We start from the raw sequence: 20,010 nt of genomic DNA on the forward strand, positions 1-20,010 counted from the left end.
GTATAAAACACTGGTTATATCACAGCTTAAGTACTGCATACAGTTCTGATCACCATATTACAGGAAACAATGTAATTGTACTGGAGAGGATACAAAGGAGAGTGGACGAATGAGTGAATGAGTGAGTGAATGAGTGAGTGAGTGATTGAGTGAGTGAGCTAATGAGTGCGTGAGTAAGTGAGTGAGTGAGTGATTGAGTGAGTGAATGGGTGAGTGAGTGAGTGAATAAGTGAGTGAGTGGATGAATGAGTGAGTGATTGAGTGAGTAAATGGGTGAGTGAGTGAGTGAATAAGTGAGTGAGTGGATGAATGAGTGATTGCGAGAGGGAAGCAGGGAGAGAAGACAGGAGCGATGAAATGACAAAAGGGAGACAGGCAGACAAGAGAGGAATCACTGCTGGATCTCGTAATGGGAAGTGAAATGGAGCAGATAAGAGAAGTAAACGTTGGGGAACATCTAGGCACGAGCGATCACAACATAATAAGGTTTATAAATATCATTGCGAAAGACGGTCACAGTTCCGTCGCCTGCACTTTCTGACTGCATTTGACGACCAAAAGTAGTTTATGGAGAATTTTCCACTTTTGTTTCCTGGAAATTACACACTTTGGGCACTCACAGCCTCTTATTTCATGGCTAGGATGTAAATTCTGTAATTTACAAAGTTTTCCATTCGTAAAGACCCATTTCTGTTCCGTAACCAGCAATTGGATGTATTGACTTAACATATAGAATCACAGAAGGAGACCATTCGGCCCATCGGGCGCGGGCCGGCTCCCTGCAAGTGCAACCCAGTGACACTCCCCCATCCTATCCCCGTAGCCCTGCAATTTTTTCCCTTCAAGTACTTATCCAGTTCCCTTTTGAAGGCCATTATTGAATCTGCCTCCACGACCTCCTCGGGCAATGCATTCCAGATTCTAACAACTCAATGCGTAAAACAGTTTCTCTCTATCTACTCTGCAAGAAACCTCATGGTTTTGAAGACCTCCATCAAATTTCGTCTCAACCTTCTCTGCTCTGAGGAGAACAACCTCAGCTTCTCCAGTCTATGCACGTAACTGAAGTCCCACATCCCTGAAATCATTCCAGTAAATATTTTCTGCACCCTCTCTCAGGCCTTCACATCATTCCCAAAGCGTGGTTCCCAGAATTTGACACAATACTCCAGTTGAGGCCAAACCAGTGTTTTACAAAGGTGAAGCCCTGAGAGGGGGTGCAGAAAAAAATTACTAGCATAATTCCAGGAATGAGGGACTTTAGTTACATGGATCGACTGGAGAATATGGGGTTGCTCTCCTTGGAACAGAGACGGTTTTGTCGAGTTTTGATAGAGGTATTCAAATCATGAAGGATCTCGACATGGAAGAAGGAGAGAAACTGTTCACATTGGCGGAAGTGTTAAGAACCAGAGGACATAGATTTAAGGTGATTGGCAAAATAACCAAAGGTGACATGAGGAAAAACTTTTTCACACAGTGAGAGGTTCGGATTTGGAATGCACTGCCCGAGGATGTGATGGAGGCAGATTCAATCACGGCCTTGAAAGGGGAGCTGGATAAGTACTTGAAAGGAAAAAAAATGCAGGGCTTCGGGGAAAGGCAAGGGAGTGTTTCTAGCTGGATCGCTCTTGCAGAGAGCCAGCACGGACTCGATGGGCCAAATGGCCTCTTTCCGTGCTGTAACCTTTCGATGATTCAACTTTATGTGTTGGAGGCGTTTCAAAGGGAACAGAGCGTGCCGTAAATCGACACACCTCTCAGTATCCTCGCAAGCACTGTAGTTTAAGAGCAATTAATCCTGAAACGTCTTACTTGATAACTCAAGTCGTACACTCGAAACCAATTTGGTAAAGGAAGACTAATATTGGGGACTGGAAATAGTTAGTGTACAACTTGATATTGCTGTACACTGGAATAGAAAACGAGATTGGATGGACAGAAGTGGTCTGAAAGGATGGCCGATCGGCTGTGGGACGCCATGAACTGTTACACTGGCTGCACAATTGAGCGAACAGCGGCTCCTTGGTCAAGGGGTATGGTTCTTGATTAGGGTGTTTTATTGAATAATATGCAAGAGGTCCCGGGTTCAAATCCCGGATGAGCCCTCCTGTGTTGCTCCTTTTAGTGAAAAGTCACCAATTGGCTTCTGACATCTTTTCAGTGTTGCTGTTGGTGGAACTGAATTCTTTCCAGACCATGTTTGAGCTCCAGTGGACTGAATGCCGAAGATTCATCGGCGCAACACACAGAAAGCAAATAAAATGTCTCAAGATGATGAGGAGATTGAAACTGAATTTGCATTTTTCCCAATTCAGGCGGATATTAGATGGCGGGATAGAAAGCCACATATCCAAGTTTGCCGATGACGCCAAGATGGGCAGCATTGTTAGCAGTGCAGATGAAAGCATAAAATTACAGAGATGCATTAATACAATGAATGACTGGGTAAAATTGCGTCAAATCGATATCTATTTAGTCAAGTGTGAGGTCATCCACTTTGGACCTGGAAGGATAAATCAGAGTATTTTCGAAATGGTGAAAAGCTCGAAAAAGTGAAGGTCCAAAAAGACTTCGGTGTCCATGTACATAAATCATTAAAATGTCATGGACAGGTAAAAAAAATAATCAAAAATGTTAATGGAATGTTGGTCTTCATATCTAGACGACTAGAATACAAGGGGATAGGCATTATGATACAGTTATACAAAGCTCTGGTTAGACCACACCTGAAGTATTGTATTCAGTTCTGGGCAACGCACCTTCGGAAGGATATATTGGCTGTGGAGTGAGTGCAGCGTCGATTTACGAGAATGTTACCAGGACACCAAGGGTTAAATTAGGCGGAAAGTTTACACAAACTGGGGTTTACCTCGAATTTAGTCGATTAAGGGCTGATTTGATCGAACTTTTCAAAATATTAAGGGGAACTGATGGAGTAGATCGAGAAAAACTATTTCCGCCGGCTGGGATGTCGAAGTCTTGGGGACATCGCCTAAACATGAGGGTCAGGACTTTCAGGAGTGAAGTTGGGAAACACCTCTCCAAAGCAAAGGGAGGGAGAAGTTTGGAACTCTCTTCCACAAACGGCAGTTGATGCGAGCTCAATTGTTAATTTTAAACCTGAGATTGATCGATTTTTGTTAACTGAAGTTATTAAGCGATACGGGGCTAAAGCGATTATATGGAGTTCGGTCATATATCAGCCATGATCTGTTTGAATTGCGGAACAGGCTCGAGGGGAGAAATGGCACACTTATATTCCTCAGATCCTCATTGGTGAGAATGATTCTGCATTGGCCGGAAATCGAACCAAAGTCTCCCGCATAAGAGGTGAGAATTCGACCCCTGCACAACCAATGCGCGCGTTCTTAATAGCGGCAAGTGTCCATTTGGAATCCGATCTGAACGAACATGCGGATTACAGCTGCGGTGGCCGAGTGTTTCAGGCGTTGGACTCAAAATTCAATTGAGGTTTTCCTGCGCAGGTTTGAATTCTGCTCGCAGAGCAACTGTTTCAAGATCACTTCAGTGCTGAAATAGATTAATTGGAGTTAATTGACCGCATTTATCTCTCTCACAGAATGAGAGATTCGACAGCGTGGCCGGTGCTTTTAATTAGTGTCAGATCTTCTCTTGCAAGATTTCAAGACCCGAGAAGGAATCTCTCCCAATCAGGAACTTGAATTCTGCTCGTTTGCAAAACCTGACATTTCTACTCTTCATTTTCTTTGCCTGCATCTCTCTTTCTCTCCCTGTCTCTGTCTCTTGTCTCTCTGTGTTGTCCCCGATGGACTTCTCAGGCTTCGTTGAACGGCGAGAGCTGATCTAACCGGCAATAATATCAGAGAATGTGAAAGAAAAAAAAGACGGAGACAGTAGGAAAAGGAAAGGTGCAACCCAGCTGATAAATTGGTAGCTAATGTATCCACATTCATGGATCTTCACTCTCATAGTGAATGAAAGCAGCAATTTGAGTAAAGTGTACTTATGGTGGAGTGCAAACTATGACGATGCCGAGACAGACGACAATGTCGTTTCAGAGTAATTCATTCTGTAAAGTGTTACTTGATAATACAAGTCGTACATTCAGAACAAATTTGATATTGTTGAAATGATATAATTAGTGCAGAACCTGACATTGTTCTACATCGTATATCGTACAAGAAAGCTGAATTGTATGGACATGGTGTTCTGAAAGGATGGCGGATCGGCTGCGTCGCAGCGAAATTTTACAGTGGCTGCACGTCTCTGTTGCGAGTTGGTCTTTGGGTCTGATTCTCGCTCAAGGCGTTTCACTGGTTCAAATCCCGTTGAGCCCCGTTGTGTCCCCATTTTTAGTCAAAGATCAGCAATTGGCTTCTCATTTCCTTTCAGCGGTGCAGAAGGCAGGTTTGACTTATCTCCAGCCGAGCATGTTTGAACACCAGAGGACTGAATGTAGAGGGTTTGTCCACGAAAGACACGTGGATGAAATGAAGATAATCTTTCAAGAAGATGTACAGATTGAAGCCGGCACATGAATTTATCCCAATTCAGGCGATCTCATGGGTACAGAATACAAAAGGTAAAGGAAGCTGCATTGGACTGCAACCAAACCCCTGGTTTCCCACCGGCAGGTGAGGGTTCCACACTGAACCACCAATGCACGCATGGCTGCAGTTTGCACGTGTCGCGTTGGATAAAAGTCTGGAACATGCAGTCTGGTAGAGTTCCTGTGATGAGCCTGCGCAGTCTGCTCTACAGCCGCGTGCTACCTGTGGGTGACCAAACGAGTGGGTCAAGCATGGTCTTGAAATTGACTGAGATTCGAAATCACTTCACACCGCCACTGTAAAATGGTTAAATAAATAACAGCTGTAGTTTCCAAGCAATGTTTACTTCTCTCAGAAATAAAGTTATAATCCAGCCCTATGTGCATCTCACGACATGAGACGAATTTCCTTTAAGCTGCAGCTTAAATTCTGCTCAATCATAGAATTGGAAATTTAGACTATTTTTCTTTGCATGTATCTCTCTATCTCTGTCTGCGTTTCTTCACTTTCGGTGTTGCTCCCTAATGGACTTATCCGGCTTCCTTCAACGGCCAGGTCTGGAAACCCGGGATGGGAAAAGGCTGTCGGTTCTTCGTCCAATTGTTGGATTTCGATGGGATGAGTTTTGCTATTTTCAGTCTCCGTTTTCGGGAAATATAAACCCAGATGGGTTTTCACCTCCTCGGGTCCCGACACCTTCGGGTAATGGGAATGAACCCGATCTATCGTTCGGTCTTAATATCTGTATTCTCATTGTTTAACAATAAAATTACGGGGTTACAGTTATTTTCAGGACACATTTTAGAAATTAACACATAACAGACTTATTCGAAAACTAGAAGCACGTGGGATTAAAGGGCCGGTGGTTACGTGGCTGAGGGATAGGAGGCAGAGATTAGTGGTGAACGGATGTTTTTCTGACTGGGGAGAAATATGCAGTGGAAACCCCCAGGGGTCGGTATTAGGGCTATTGCTTTTCTTGTTATATATAAATGACTGGGATGTGGGAATAGGGAATACAATTTCGAAGTTTGCGGATGATACATAACTTGGCAACGTAGTAAATCGTGAGCAAGATAATAGCAGACTTCAGGATGAGGTGCACAGACTGGTGAAATTGGCGGTCACGTGACAGATTTAACGCCGATCAGTGTGAAGTGATGCACTTTCGGAAGAAGAACATGGAGAGGCAGTATAATCTAAATGGAACAAATTATGGGGGGTTCCAAGAGCAGAGGGACCTGGGGGAGCATATTCATAAAACAAGGCAAGTTGATAAGGTGGTTAAGAAAGCGTATGGGATAATTGGCTTTGTAAACAGGGGCATTGAATACAAAAAAAAAGGAAATTATACTAATCCTTACAATCAGTGGTTAGGCCTCAGCTGGAGTATATTGTACAGATCTGGGCACCACACTTTAGGATAAAAAGGCATTGAAGAGGATTCAGAGCAGGTTGACCTGGATGTTACCAGGGATGAGGGACTTCAGTTATATGGAGAGATTGGAGAAGCTGGGATTATTCTCCTGACAGCAGAGATGATTAACGGGAGACCTAACAGAGATATTCAAAATAATGAGGGGTTTTGAAAGAGCAAGTAGGGAGAAACTGTTTCCTCTGGCAAGTGGGTCGGTAAACAGAGGTCACAGATTTAAAATAATTGGCAAAAGAACTAGAGGGGAATTGAGGAGAATTATTTTCACACAGAGGGTTTGTTAAGATCAGGAACGCACTTCCTGAAAGGGTGGTGGAAGCCGATTCCATAGGATCATTCAAAAGGCAATTGGACATAATTGAAGAGGACGAATTTGCAGGATTATTGGGAAAAATCTGGGGTGTGAGTTTAATTTGGACAGGTCTTCGAAAAAGCCGGCACTGGCACGACGGCCGAATGGCCTCCTTCTGTGCTGTAAGATTCTATGATCCTATGATTACCTGCTGAATCATTGCAATTGAAGCTATTCAGTGTTGAGCAACGAAGAAAATTATAACCGTGATATTCTGCTTCTCCATTCCCTTATGAATATCGCAGATTATAATGTCCAGGCGGGGGTGGGTCTGAATGGGGGATAGAGTGCGGAGATTGGAATTTAATCCGAGCAGAATGAACTTGGTCTCATCAGTTTTTGTTATTTTTCCGACCAGTTGCCTGAAGCAGGCGGTGAACCGTTTTCTCGAGAGAGGATCGTCATTTCAGTTCAGAAGGAAAAAGGTATCAAGAAAATCGGGTAAAACGCACAGAGAATGATCCGGGACTTACAGCACATCCATTTTTAACAGACACAGACACGCAATGATCCGGACATAAATCATAATTATGGTACATACGTTTCTCTTCCGATGACCATAAGATTTACTCTTTTTACAACGACACCAATCTTCAATCTGATACTTCGCGACCATACAATCTCAACACCTTCCTGGAAGGAACTGCAGCTGATTTCAGCAAACAATGCAAAACCCTCCGTCTGCCGTTTCGAGAAGGATGGGACTTGAACCAGACATTCTTTCACGAATGAGAGGAACAAAACTTAAACACAATAACGACGAAGATGGGATTTGAACCCACGCTTGCAGAGCATTATAGATTAGCAGGTCATCGCCTTAACCTCTCAACCACCTCGTCGCATTGAGAAATGCGTGAAAGACCCTTTATTCAAAATGAAAATACTGACTCTGTTGCCAACCTGAAGCAGAAACTTTAAATGTGCGTATCCTCAGCAGGTCAGGCAGAATCTTTAGACATAGAAACAGAATTAACGTTTCAGGTCGATGACCATCACATGAGTATTCGAACTCACTCAACTTGCGCCTTGTAGATGGTTGAACGGCTTTAGGGAATTCGAAGGTGAGTCACTTGGCGCAGAATATCCAGCCTCTGTGGCTGGTCCAGTTCTGTTTCTGGTTAATGGTGACCACCAAATGTTGATGGTGGGGGATTCGGCGATGTTAATACCGAATCCCCACAGAAGAGATTTACTGTAAAGATTCCAGGGATGAGGGGCATAAGTTTCATGGATAGATTGGAGAAGCTGGGGTTGTTCTGCTTGGAACATAGACGGTTACGAGGAGATTTAATAGAGGTATTCAAAATCATGAAGGATCGAGACAGAGTAGATAGAGAGAAACTGTTCCTATCAAAAACCAAAGAACACAGATTTAAGGTGTTTGGCAAAAGAACCAAAGGTGACATGATGAAAAACTTTTCTGCACAGCGAGTGTTTAGGATCTGGAATGCACTGCCCGAGGGGGTGGTGGAGGCAGATTCAATCATGGTCTTCAATAAGGAACTGGATAAGTATTTGAAACGAAAGAAAATACAGGGCTACACGGATAGGGTGGGGGAGTTGGTCTGTCTGGATTGCACTGGCAGATTGTCGGCACGGACTCGATGTGCCGAATGGCCTCTTTTCGTGCTCTGACCTTTCTATGATTCTATTCTTTGTGTCGGGGGCGATGCAAAGCGACCGGAGCGTGACGTAAATCGACCTGCTCATGTCCATTCCCTGATAATAAATCCTAGTGTGATGTAAAGAAGAAATTCATAATTATGGTGCATATCTTTGATATTATACTGACGATAAGAGGTACTCGGTTCACCAGGGCGCCATTGTGCACATTGATTGATACTTCACCGAGATCACACCTTACAGTCACAACACCTCCGTCTAAGAAACAGTTGGGTGGCAATCCAGACTTTGCTGAATTTTACAAACAGGTGTAAACCAGCAATGCGGAAAAACACTTCTTATTAAAGAAGGGTTTTTGGTGTGGCGTCCAAAATGAAAAACTCGACAAATTCTGGCAGCAGTAAGATTCGAACCCAAATAATTCAGAGATGGAAGCTCGCATCTTCGACAGCAAAGTTGCTCAAACACATGACAAACCTTTTAGTTCTGATTACAAAGGTCATGCAGCTGGAACGTTCCCTCTGGTTCTTTCTCCACAGGTGCTGCCTGACCTGTTCAGCGTTTTCAGCATTTTCTGTTTTCATTTTTATGCTTTCACAATGGCTGTTTGCCTGAAAACACCCAATTTGACCCAAGAACGCAGCTCGCACTTCACTTTCCTCACGCGCTTAAAGTCTGCCGTTTCCGAACAAAATTCCCCTCTTCGCCGAGCTTTCAAAGGACCTTTCGCTCACGGCCAATCTCCTGCAATCGACACCTTTTCACCATTGCCGCTCTTTTCATTTCTCCTCATTCCTTTTGAATCAGATATTTCCACAGACCTATTAAGATCAAGCGGAACATTTCCGACCTGACTGCACCGCCCAGATTGTCAAAAGTGCACCTTTCAGCCGTCATTCGTAGCTATGTAGCGCCGCCCGTCTCTCCCGCACATCAACTGCTCGGGGAAAAGCTCCAACGACCATGAAAACAAATCCCAGTTCTTCAGTTAACATCCCCCGTGTCACAAGATACCCCATGGAAATTACACGGAAAAGTATGCCGCTGTCCTTCGGAATGCCAGACCTGCTTTCTTTGTGCTTGTCTCTGGAACAGTCACGCAGGTGGAAATGTTTCAAGGCACAAATGAACGGGCCATGTGCCCCCGAGGAACAGCGGTCGATATAGAGCAAACATAAAGGCGTAAGAATGTGAAGGTGAATGTTAGAGTAGCAATGCCGCAGTAAAGTCTCAATGAAATGGACCATTATTGTGGAAGGAAGAAAAAGCTGGAATAAGCGGCGGGTCTGAATTTTGGATCATCCAGCAGAGACACATGAGGGAACAAAAACAGGATACAGATAAAGGTGCTGGAGGCAGAAAGAAAAAGAACGAAATAAGAGGAATGAAAAGAGAGTGACTTAATTGAGAGCGAAGAGACATTAATGTGTAGACATTGGCTGCAGCAGCTGGGTTGCCCCTTTACTTTTCCTCCTGTCTCAATCTTTCTTTAACCTTCTCTGCTGGTGTTGCAGGATCGATCAGCCAACGCCGTTCAAGGAAGCCTGAGAAGTCCATCAGGGAACAACACAAGAGACAGAGACAGGGAGAGATAGAGAAATACATGCAAAGAAAATAAGGATTATCAATAGAATCATACAATCATAAAATGGTTACAGCATAGGAGGCTATTCGGTCCATCGAGCCCGCGCTGGCTCATTGTAAGACCGATCCAGTTAGTCCCATTCCCCCGCCACTTCCCGGTAGCGCTGCATTTATTTCCCTTCAATATTTATCCAATTCCTTTTTGAAAGTCACGATTGAATCTGCTTCCACCAACCTTTCAGGCAGCGCATTCCAGATTATAAATACTCACTGGGTAAAAAAAGTGTTTCCTCATGTCGCCTTTGGTTCTTTTGCCAATCACCTTAAATCTGTGTCCTCTGGTTCTCGATCCTTCAGCCAATGGGAACAGTTTCTCTTTATTTACTTTATCGAAACCCTTCATGATTTTGAACACTTCTATCAAATCTCCTCTTAACGTTCTCTGCTCGAAGGAGAACAGCCCCAGCACGGGGTAAATGCGGTCAATTAGCTTCAATTCATATATTTGTGCATTAAACAGCTCTTTAAACATTACTGTGACATTATGGTAGCGCGGCCACGCGGTCTGAGGTGTTACATTTAATTTCTATGGAGGCGTGGGTTTGAATCCCAATGCTCTTAGAATTTCTGCCAATGTTTATTTTGACCTGTTCACAGAAAACCCGAATTTAGTGCGATGGAGCAGAGGATGTGAAAGGAGCTGAAAGTGTAACTGCAGATATTATTTTCATCACGGGGACAGGACACGTTCCCACAGGTGAGGGCCGCTCACCTTAATATTCCTTCCAGCAGAGTGGGACGGGTGATCAGAGTGACCGGGCTCTTGCGGCGCGATCAGTCAGTGGGCGGTCCTTATATGACAGTCCAGGGTCGGGAAATGGCGAGGTTGTTCGTTGACTCTCATCTAGATCAACCAATCCTTTTCTTTGTGAACATTTCGAACGGATTAGAATGTGCAATTGGTGTGTTACAAAATGCATCTAGTTATTTGTTCAGCCATGTGGTTCCTCTGGCCTACGCTGTTGCAAAAACAGATGAGATGTTTAGTTTTATTAGTTTACAGGAAGGAGGCTGCGGAATTGGAGCCACAAACCATGATTTTGATCCATCTATAAATTATGGGATTTAACTGGAGCTTTAAACCAGCGTGTTCGACCGCTCAGTCACGATACTTGAATTCTTGCGATTTTCAGGTTGTTTCCCTTCTTTGATGAACATTCGTGATCCTGTTGTGGTTTTGCTGCAAAGTTCTAATTCCCACCACCAAAATTGAGCTCTCAACTTCAACGGTAGTCAAATTGGAATCCACAACTTTGGAGCTGATGATTTGAAGTCCAACGTGCTACCCATTGCGCCACAAATCGGCTGTCGATTATGTGATTTCACATTACCCATTTGCTGCTTATGACTTTTTGCTGCGGTGGAGCAAGTGGTTCGAAAGCTCAGTGGGGATTCACAGCAGCTCCTGAGAAATCTACACAGCGACGGTTTCTCCAATGCCGAGTGATCTGTTTGTCTGTCTGTCTCTCTCTATTAGTCTTGCTCTCTCTCGCTTTCATTCTTGAGCTCTTACTCTCCCCGTTTATTTCAAGAAGGCTGGAATACAAAGGGGTGGAAGCTATGTTACAGCTGCACAGAGCTCTGGTGAGACATCATCTGGAGGACATCATTCAGTTCTGGGCACTCCACCTCAGGAAGGATGTGTTAACCTGGAGGCTCGAGGGGCTGAATCGCCGATTCCTGTTCCTATGCTCCAATAAATGAAAACATAATTCAAGTATAGAGACCCTAATGTATAAGGGTATCCGTTCACCAGGACTCTCTGCCTCCCATTCCTGAGCCAATTAGGTGCCCACGTTACCACAGGTCCTTTAATTCCACGTGCTTCTAGTTTTCGCATAAGTCTGTTACGTGTTAATTTCTAAAATGCTCCTGAATATAGCTGTAACCCCGTAATTTTATACTTCAGCAATAAGAATACGCATGTTCCGACCGAGCGATAGATTGGGTTCATTCCCATTACCCGGAGGTGACGGGACTGAGGAGGTGAAATCCCATCTGGGTTTATATTTTCCGAAAACGGAGACGGAAAATAGCAAAGCTCATCCCGTCGAAATCCAACAATTGGACTGAAGATCCGACAGTCTTTTCCATCCCCGGTTTCCAGACCTGGCCGTTCAAGGAAGCCTGATAAGAGAGAGAAGAAACGTAGACAGCGATAGAGAGATGCATGCAAAGAAATAAAATAGTATAAATCTCTAAATTCTGTGATTGAGCAGAATTTAAGGTACAGTTTTTTTGAAATTCTGTCTCAAGTCGTGAAATCTTAAAGGTGAACATTGGGCTGGATTATCCCTTAACCTCTGAGAGAAGTAAACACTGCCTGGTAATTACAGCTCTTATTTATTTGACTGTTTCACAATCGTCGTGTAAGCTGGTTTCGAACCCCCAGTGAATTTCACGACCATGCTTAATCTATAAGTTAACACAAACGCATCGCGCGGCTGTGGAGTCGATTGCGCAGGGTAATCACAGGAACTCTGCCAGAGTGCATGTTCTAGACATGTATCCAAAGCTGCACGTGCTGCCTGCAGCCGTGTGTCCATTGGTGGTTCAGTGGTGGAACCCTCGCCTGCTGGTGGGAAACCAGAGGTTTGGTTCCAGGCCAATGCAGCATCCTTTAACTTTTTTGTTCTGTACCCATGAGATTGTCTGAATTGGGATAAATTCATGTGCCGGCTTCAATCTACAACTTCTTGAAAGATGATCTTCATTTCGTCTACTTGTGTTGCATGGACAAACCCTTTGCTTTCTTTCCTCTGGTGCTCAAACATGCTCTGCTGGAGATAAGTCAAAACTGCCTTCCACACCGCTGAAAAGATGTAAGAAGCCAATTGGTGATTTTTGACTAAAAATGGGGACATAACAGGGCTCATTCGGAATTTTGAACGATTCGAACTTCCTGAGCGACATTCAGACCCAAAGACCAACAAGCAACAGAGCCGTGCAGCCGCTGTAAAATTTCGCTGCCATGCAGCCGTTCCGCCATCCTTTCAGAAGGCTCTGGCCATACAATCCCGCTTTCTTCTACGATGCACGATGTAGAGCAATATCAGGTTCCACACTGATCATTTCATATCAACAATATTTCTCGCTCATTATCAAATTTGCTTTGAATGTAAGACTTGCATTATCAAGTAACACTATGCAAAATGAATTGCTCTGAAACAACATAATCGTCTGTCTCGACATCGTCATAGTTTACATTCTACCATAAGTATAGTTTACTCAAATTGCTGCTTTCAATCACTATGAGAGTTACATAAATGTACATATGCAGTGCGTGTACGTACGAGTATTGGTGGCTCTGGGATAGAATTCTGGCCTCTGACACGGATTCGATTCGCGGACAATGCATGAACGTTTCATGTTTTGCACCAATTAGGAAGATGAGTTTAGCCACTCGAGCCGGTTCCGCAAATCTATCAGTCTCAGGTTTAAAATCAACAATTAAGCTGACACTGTCGCTTGCAGAAGTGAGATCCAAACTTCTACCCCCCTTTGCTTGTCGAAGTGTTAACTAATTTCACTCCTGAAATTCCTGACTCCAATTTTTAGGCCAGGTTCCCGAGTCCTAGACATCCGAACGAGCGGGAAGAGTTTCTCTCCATCAACACCAACAGTTCCCCGTAATATCTTGAAAACTTCAATCAAATCAGCCCTTATTCTACTAAATTCCAGGGAATACAACCCTAGTTTGTGTAATCTCCCCTCGTAATTTAACCCTTGGATTCCAGGTATCAATCTAGCAAAATTACACTGCACTACCTCCACGGCCAAAATATCCTTCCTAAGGTGCGGTGCCCAGAATTGAACACAGTACTCCAGGTGTGGTCTAACCAGAGCTTTGTATAGCTGTAGCATAATGTCTATCACCTTGTATTCTGGTCCTTTAGATATAAAAGCTAGTTTTCCATTAGCCTTTTTGATTATTTTCTGTACCTGTCCATGACATTTTAATGATCTATGTATATGGACCGCTAAGTCCCTTTGGAACTCCACGGGTTCGAGCATTTCACCAGTTAGAACGTATTCTGATCAATGCTCTATAGGTCCAAGTTGGATGACCTCACACTTACCTAAATTGAAATCCATTTGCCACAGTTTTGCCCATTCATTTATTATATTAAATACTCTCTGTAATGTTCTGCTTCCATCTACTTTGCTTACAGTGCTGCCCATCTTGGCGTCATCTGCACATGTCGCTCTCTATCCCGTCATCTTATATCAATGAGACCGACTGCACTGGGGTAAATTCACATTCAGCTTCAATCTCCTCATCATATTGAGACATTTATTTTTTCACCTGTGTTGTGCCTTGGAAATTTCCGCACTCTGTCCTCTGGAGCTCAAACATTCTCTGGATATAATTCAATTCTACCAACAGCAAAACTGAAAAGATATCGGAAGCACATTGGTGACTTTTCACTAAAAGCACAGAAACAGGAGGGGTCATGCTGGATTTGAAGCTGAGATCGCGCGCATATCACATAACACAACCCTCGAAGCGAAAATCATACCCCTAGACCAACAAACCACTGATGCTGAAGTCGTGAAGTCAGTTGAAAGGTGCGCTGCCTCCCACAGCCGATCGGCCATCCTTTCAGACCTCTTCTGTCCATCCAATCTCGTTTTCGGTTCCGGTGCACAGCAATATCAAGTTGTACATGAACTACTTCCAGTCACCAATATTAGTCTCCGTTTAACAAATTGGTTTCGACTGTACGACTTGAATTATGAAGTAAGACGTTTCAGAATGAGTTGCTCTGAAACTACATTGCTTGGGAGGAGACTGAGAGATGTAGAGAAACAGCAAAACCTTGGAGTGCATGTCCACAGATCCCAGAAGGCAGCAGAACAGCTAGATAAGGTGGTTAAGAAGCCATAAAGAATATTCTCCTTTATTAGCCGAGGCATAGAATATAAGAGCAGGGGAGGTTCTGGTAGAAATTTATAAAACAATAGTTAGGCCACAGCAAGAATACTGCATACAGTTGTGGTCACCACATTGCAGGAAAGATGTGATTGCACGAGAAAGGGGACAAAGGAGATTTAAGACAATGTTGCCAGAACTGGAGAATTTTAGCTCTGAGATTAGATTGGATAAGCTGGGGTTGTTTGCTTTGGAACTGAGGAGGCTGTTGGGAGATTTAATTGAGGTGTATAACATTATGACGGGCCTCGATCGAGTGTATAGTCAGGACCTATTTCCCTTCGTAGGGAGGTCAATAATCAGGATACATCAATCTTAGGTAATCGGTAGAATGATTAGAGGGGAGTGAATTTTTTTTTCCATCCAGAGGGTGGTGGGTGTGGGGGTCGGAAAATCACTGCCAGAAAGGGTGGGAGAGGCGGAAACCCTCATCGCATTGAAAAATAAAAAACTTCAATATGCACGTGAAGATCCGTAACCGACAAGATTAGGGACTAAACGCTGGAAAGTGAGATGAGGCTCGGTACCGATTTTTCGGCCGGCACAGGCACGATGTGCAGAATGGCTTCCTTCTTTGGCATAACTTTCTCGGATTCTATGATATCATTGCCGTCTGTCTCGGCATCGCGATAATATACACTCGACCAGAAGTATACTTTAATCAAATTGATGCTTTGTTTCACTGTGAGAGTGAAGAGACATAAGTGTGTAGACATTAGCTGCAGCAGCTGGGTTGCACCTTTACTTTTCCAACCGTCTCAGTCCTTTTTTTTACCTTTCTCTGCTGGTGTTGCAGGTGAGATCAGCCTTCGCCGTTCAAGGAAGCCTGAGAAGCCCGTCGGGCACAACAGAGAGAGAAGAGACAGAGACAGGGAAAGATAGAGAGATGCATGCAAAGAAAATAAAGAGTATAAATGTCAGGTTTTGCAAACGACCAGAATTTAAGTTACAGATTGGGAGAGATTCCTTCTCGGGTCTTGAAATCTTGCAAGAGAAGATTGGACGCTCAATTGAAAGCACCAGCCACGTTGAAGTATCTCTGATGCTGGGAGAGCGGTAAATGCAGTCAATTAACTCCAATTAATCTATTTGAGCATTGAAGAGAACTTTAAACAGTTGGGGGTTGCGAGCAGAATTCAAACCAAGGCAGGAAAACCCCAATGGAGTTTTGAGACCAACGCTTGAACCACTCGGCCATCGCAGCTGTAAACGGCATGTTCGTTTAGACAGCATTCCATATAGGAGCATGTAACTGCTACAAAAGCCAGCATTGGTGGTTCAGGGGTAGAATTCTCGCCTGCCACGCGGGAGACCCGGGTTCGATTCCCGGCCAACGCAAGATCGTTTTGCATTCTGCACCAATGAGGAACCTCAGAACAGGATTGTGGTATTTGGTCCGTCGAGTCTGTTCCGCAACTCAATCCGATCATGGCTGAGTTGTGACCGAAATCCCTGTATCCGCCTTAGTCCCATATCTCTAAATATCTTTGGTTAACAAAAATCGATAAATCACGGGTTTGAAATTAACAATTGAGCTCGCATCAACTGCTGTTCATGGAAGTGATTTCCAAACTTCTCCAACACTTTGCTTGCAGAAGTGTTTCCCAACTTCACTCCTGAAAGTCTGACTCTAATGTTTAGCCTATGTCCCCAAGTCCTAGACACCCCAACGAGCGGAAATAGTTTCTATCCATCTACCCCATCAGTTCCTCTTAATATCTTGAACATTTCGATCACATCAACCCTTAATCTACTAAATTGAAGGGAATACAACTATAGTTTGTGCAATCTCTCCTCATAATTTATTGCCAAGAGTCCAGTTATCTTTCTAGTAAATCACACTGCACTCCCTCCAAGGCCAATATATCCTTCCTAAGGTGCGGTGCCCAAAACTGAACACAGTACTCCAGGTGTGGTCCAACCAGAGCTTTGTGTAGCTGTAGCATAATGTCTATTCTCATCCTCTAAACATATAGGCCACCATTCCATTAGCCTTTTTGATTATATTCTGTTCGTGTCCATGACATGTAATTGATCTATGTACATGGACACCGAAGTTCCTTTGGAACTGCACAGTTTCGAATTTTTCACCTTTTATAAAGTATTCTGATCTATCCTTTTGAGGTCCAAAGTGGATGACCTCACACTTGCTTATATTGAAATCCATTTGCCACAGTTTTGCCCATTCATTCATTATATTAATGTCTCTCTGGAATTTACCAGAATGATACCCGGACTTCAAGGGTTAAGTTACGAAGAGAGATTACACAAATTGGGGTTGCATTCTCCAGCGTTTCGAAGGTTAAGGGGTGATCTGATCGAAGTTTATAAGATATTAAGGGGAACAGATAGGGTGGATAGAGAGAAACTATTTCCGCTGGTTGGGGATTTTGGAAGTCGGGGGCAATGTCTAAAAATTGGAGCCAGACCTTTCAGAAGCGAGATTAGAAAACATTTCTACACACAAAGGGTTGTAGAAGTTTGGAACTCTCTTCCGCAAACGGCAATTGATACGAGCTCAATTTATAAATTTAAATCTGAGATAGATAGTTTTTTGGCAACCAAAGGTATTAAGGGATATGGGCCAAAGGCAGGTATATGGAGTTAGATCACAGATCAGCCATGATCTTATCAAATGGCGGAGCAGGCACGAGGGGCTGAATGGCCTACTCCTGTTCCTGTGTTCCTATTCCTATATAATCTGCACTGCTTATAACGCTGCCCATTTTGGTGTCATCGGCAAACTTCCATATATCGCTCTCTGTCCCGTCATCTAATATCAATGAGACCGCTTGAATCGGGGGAATTCACATTCAGCATCAATCTCTGCATCATCTTGAGACATTTTATTTACTTCACATGTGTTGCACTTTGGAAACTTCAGCACTCTGTCCTCTGGAGCTCAAACATGCACTTTAATCCTACCAACAGGAACACTGAAAAGATGTCAGAAGCTAATTGGTGAATTTTACACTCAACGTTGCGGAACAGCAAGAGTTTATCGGGGATTTGAGCCCGGGACTTCTCGGATATTAATCAACCAAAGCCCCCGAAGCAAGAATCATACATCTAGACCAGCCAGGCGCTGTTACTTACATCATGCAGCCAGTGTAAAGTTTCGCTGTCTCCCATAGCCGATCGGCTACCCTTTCAGACCTCTTCTGTCCATCCAATCTCGTTTTCTATTCCGGTGTACAGCAATATCAAGTTGTACGCTAACTATTTCCAGTCACCAATATTAGTTTCCCTTTACTAAATTGGTTTCGTCTCTCCGACTTATATTATCAAGCAAGACGTTTCAGAATTATTTGCTCGGAAACTACATTGCTTTGGAGGATACTGAGGGGTGTCAATAAAAAGAGGGACCTTGGAGTGCATGTCCACAGATCCCTGAAGGTTAGAGGACAGGTAGTTAAGGTGGTTAAAAAGGTATAAAGGATACTTTGCTTTATTAGCCGAGGCATAGAATGTAAGAGCAGGGAGGTTATTCTGGAACTGAATAAAACACTAGTTCGGCTACAGCTGGACTATTGCGTACAGTTTTGGTGACCACATTACAGGAAAGATGGGACTACACTAGAAATGGTACAGAGATTTACGACGATGTTGCGAAGAGTGGAGAATTTTGGCTATGAGGATAGATTGGATAGGCTGAGGTTGTTTTCTCTGGAACCGACGAGGCTGAGGCGAGATTTAATTGAGGTGTATAAAATTATCACGGGCCTCGATAGAGTGGATAGGAAGGACCTGATTCACGTAGCAGAGAGTTCAATAAAAAGGGGGCATAGATTTAAGGTAATTGGTAGAAGGATTAGAGTGGAGCAGATGGAATTTTTTTCCACCCAGCGGGTGGTGAGCGTCTGGAACTCACTGCCTGAGAGGGTGGGAGAAGCAGAAACCCTCATCGGGTTTAGAAAGCACTTTAACATGCACTTGAAGAGCCGTAACCGACAAGACTACGGACTAAACGCTGGTAAGTCGGGTGATGCTGGATATTTCTTTTCCGGCCGGTACAAACATGATGGGCCGAATGGCCTCCGCGAACGTAAATTTTAATGATTCTATGATTCTATGATATAATTGCCGTCTGTCTCGGCATGGTGATAATATACACTCTCCCATAAGTATACTTTAATCAAATTGGTGTTTTGTTTCACTGTGAGAGTGAAGAGATCTTAATGTTTAGACATTTACTGCAGCAGCTGGGTTGCACCTTTACTTTTCCTACCGTCTCAACCTTTCTTTAACCTTCTCTGCTGGTGTTGCAGGTTCGATCAGCCAACTCCGTTCACGGAAGCCTGAGAAGTCCATCAGAAGGCAACACAAGAGACAGAGACAGGGAGAGATAGAGAAATGCATGCAAAGAAAATAAAGAGAATACATAGAATCATAGAATCATAAAATGGTGACAGCAGAGAAGGAGGCCATTCGTCCCATCGAGCTCGTGCCGGCTCGTTGTTAAAGCAATCAAGATAGTCCCATTCCCCCGCCCCTTCCCGTTAGCCCTGCATTTGTTTCCTATCAAGTATTTATCCAATTCCTTTTTGAAAGCCACCTTTCAATCAGCGTATTCCAGATTACAACTGCTCGCTGGGTAAAGAACTGTTTCCTTACGTCGCCTTTGGTTCTTTTGCCAATCACCTTAAATCAGTGTCCTCTGGTTCTCGACCCTTCCGCCAATGGGAACAGATTCTCTTTATTTATTTATTCCAACCCTTCATGATTTTGAACACTTCGATCAAATCTCCTCTTAACGTTCTCTGATCTAAGAACAACCCCAGCACCGGGTAAATGCGGTCAATTAGCTTCAATTCATTTATTTGAGCATTAAACAGCTCTTTAAACATTACTGTGACATTATGGTAGCGCGGCCTCGCGGTCGAAGGTGTTAAATTTAATTTCTATAGAGGCGTGGGTTTGAATCCCACTGCTGTTAGAATTTCTGCCAAAGTTTATTTTGATCTGTTCACAGAAAACCCGATTGTAGTGCGATAGAGCAGAGGATGTGAAAGAAGCTGAAAGTGAACGTGCAGATATTATTTTCATCACGGGGACAGGACACGTTTCCACAGGTGAGGGCCTCTCACCTTAAGATTCTTTGCAGCAGAGTAGGAGAGGTGATCAAAGTGACCGGGCTCGAGCAGCGCAATCAGTCAGTGCGCGGTTCTTGTATAACCGTACAAGGTCGGGAAATGGCGAGGTTGTTCGTCGAGTCTCACCTCGATCAACGAATCCTTTTCCTTGTGAACATTTCGAACGTAGCTGAACGTATAATTGATGTTCCAAAATGCATCAATTATTTGTCTCGCCACGTGGTTCCTCTTGTTGCAATATCAGATGAGATATTTCGTGTTATTAGTTTACAGGAGGGAGGCTGCGGTATTGGAACCGCAAACTATGATTTTGATCCATCTACAAATTATGGGATTTAGCTTGAGCTTTAAACTAGCGAGTTAGACCGCTCAGTCACGATACTTTCCATCTTGCG

At 43.7% G+C, this 20,010-nt stretch overlaps 1 non-coding gene across 1 annotated transcript; it reads left to right on the forward strand.

Annotated features, from left to right (window-relative positions):
* The first annotated feature begins 15,789 nt into the window (after positions 1 to 15,789).
* On the forward strand, positions 15,790 to 15,860 carry trnag-gcc (transfer RNA glycine (anticodon GCC)). The gene has a single exon. It is a non-coding gene; the product is annotated as a tRNA-Gly (tRNA).
* Positions 15,861 to 20,010: the final 4,150 nt, after the last annotated feature.

Source organism: Heptranchias perlo, chromosome 20 (assembly GCF_035084215.1).
Source record: "Heptranchias perlo isolate sHepPer1 chromosome 20, sHepPer1.hap1, whole genome shotgun sequence".
NCBI classification, from domain to species: domain Eukaryota; kingdom Metazoa; phylum Chordata; class Chondrichthyes; order Hexanchiformes; family Hexanchidae; genus Heptranchias; species Heptranchias perlo.